Source organism: Saccostrea cucullata, unplaced genomic scaffold, assembly GCF_032062105.1.
Source record: "Saccostrea cucullata isolate Sc308-1 unplaced genomic scaffold, CSIRO_AGI_Scuc_v1 ctg197, whole genome shotgun sequence".
Classification (NCBI taxonomy): Eukaryota; Metazoa; Mollusca; class Bivalvia; order Ostreida; family Ostreidae; genus Saccostrea; species Saccostrea cuccullata.
Window position 1 is genome coordinate 762501 of NW_026938805.1, and position 2385 is coordinate 764885.

General features: G+C 37.6%; 1 long non-coding RNA gene across 1 annotated transcript in view; it reads right to left on the reverse strand.

The window, feature by feature from the left end:
• LOC134251333 (uncharacterized) overlaps window positions 1-917 on the reverse strand; it is a 2415-nt gene extending 1498 nt beyond the window's left edge. The window contains exon 1 of the long non-coding RNA XR_009988718.1: window positions 805-917. This is a non-coding gene — a long non-coding RNA (uncharacterized LOC134251333). The remainder of the gene's footprint in view (window positions 1-804) is intronic.
• Between the last annotated feature and the right edge of the window lie 1468 nt (window positions 918-2385).

Below are 2385 nucleotides of genomic sequence, written 5' to 3' on the forward strand. Positions count from 1 at the left end.
CAGACGGACGGACAGACGGACGGACGGACGGACGGACGTACAGACGGACGGACGGACGGACGGACGGAAATACCGATTACTATATACCCCCACTTTTCAAGCGGGGGGTATAATAAAATGCAGTGAAATTGAATGATGTGTTCACTAAGTTGGCCCCTCATATGCTCATGAGGCTGGCCTTTCCATGTATTACCTATCTGAAATTCCACAGACAGATTTGTTTGTTCGTTGTTTACCGTCCCTTTAGAAAATTTATTCACTCACATGGAGACGCAAAGACACCTCCGAAACACACTTAATTAGTCATGGTGAATTTTATTATCAAATTGTTTCAAGAGTGAAGAATTTTATAGTTAGCTAAAGGCATCAGAGTGAAGAATTCTAGTTAGCTAAAGGCATAAGACTGAGACATCGCCCTTGTTTTATTCTGTAATCACACATGGGCGCTATTTTGTTTCCATCAAATGCTTGAAAATCACAGTAGAACAATGTCGGCCGTTCTGGTAAAACTGATTTTGATGAAATGGTATTTTATAAAACTTGGTTGACAATATAAAAAAAAATTGAATCATCTTATTTAAAAAATCTTTTCAGTCGGCGCAATTTAATTGAGTCGGTCGCGTTAGGGGAAACAAAGGTATTTTTTATTTTGGCCTTATCAAGAACCACTGGGCCAGGAAAGATGAAACGCATGTGGAATCATCCTCAGGTAGTGTAGATTCAAGTTTGTTCAAATCATGACCCCCGGGGGTAGGGTGGGGCCAAAACGGCCGATGAAAGTTTTACATAGGATCATAGGGAAACCTTTTAAAATCTTCTTTTCAAGTACTTCAAAGCCAGGCTTCGTTATATTTATTGGGAATCATCCTCAGGTAGTGTAGATTCAAGTTTGTTCAAATCATGACCCCCTAGGGGGGGTTGTAAAATTCAAGCCACCCCCCCCCCCCAGTTTACTTTCAGTTCTGATCTGATCTGTGTTTTTTTCCTAGCCAATTGCTCAGGTGAGCGATGTGGCCCCTGGGCCTCTTGTTAAAAGAAGTGAACCTTTGTTCATTTTATGTCTTTGTCATCTTTTTTGTAAAATTTCACAATTTCATCTTCGTCAAAATTTAAGGAAACTTGGCAAAGAGTATCCTTGGATAAATGCCATTATGGGATTTAAGTTTATTCACATGAAGGCCCACTCCCTCTTCAAACAGATTACTACAAATAAGTGAAAAATTAAGGACATCTTTTAAAAATCTTCTTTTCAAGAACCACTGAGACAGGAAAGAGATACTTATGTGGCATCATCCTCAGGTAGTGTAGATTCAAAGTCAAATGAAGACCCCATGTTGGGGTCAGAATAGGGGATCAAAAATATATATTATACTGTAGATTCCTTATTTTTTGCATTTTTTTTTTGACTAATTTGTGCATTTACTAGCCAATATGCTTAGGTGAGCATATCGCCCATTGGCCACTTGTTTATTTTAGAAATCTTCTCACTTGGTATGAAGTGCCAGTGATCCCCTTTTGATGTCTGTTTTTATCTTTTTAAGCAGAATAATGTTAGGGTTGAACAGGATCCTGAAGTGAGGAAGACTGCCTCTCCCATTGAACTGCAGACATCAGCAGAAAGCAGAGTAAGATTCAGACTTGACTTCTTGTATCTTTGCTTGCCAATTGATGTTGGCTGTACCAAGCTTCTCACTTGATATGAAGTGAAAGTGTTTCCCCTTTTATATCTCTGTTTTATCTTTTTAAGCAGAAGAAAGTTGAGACTGACTAGGAATTCTAAGTGAGGAAGAGTCCCTCTCCCATTCCGCTGCAGCCATGAGGAGAATATTTGTACTTCTTTTTTACCTATGGAACTTCATCAGGACCCACTTTAACAAGCAGGAGTCTTACAAGTATTTTTGTTTAATTATTTCTGATGTATTTTTGTCCTCCCTTCTCTAAAGTAACTATGCATTCCTCTCCTTGCCCCAATAATCCACCTTATTCCTATCATAACCTTATTGTCTAAATTTGCTCTTTGATTTTCCAGCTAACTCATTCTTCAGTATTGAGTTCAGATGTGTGACCAAAGGGTTATTTTTTTAAAATGATCAATTTCATAATTTATGTATATCAATTAAGTCAGTACCCTTCCTGCTTCTGAAAAAAATTGAAGGGAAGATAATCTAAAGTCTTAAAGAGGAGATAGGTGTCCAAATGTACAAGCATGTCTGAAATTCTATGTACGTAACTTGGTGTCCACAGTGACTGTTTTTTAGAACAATAAGCTATTCTTTTCTGGTGAATCCTTTTTGAAGTATATAAACACTAGTTTGCATGTTTTATTGCATGACTTATTTCTGCTTTATTCCATTACAATTAGAAAATATATCCAAGACTACCAAT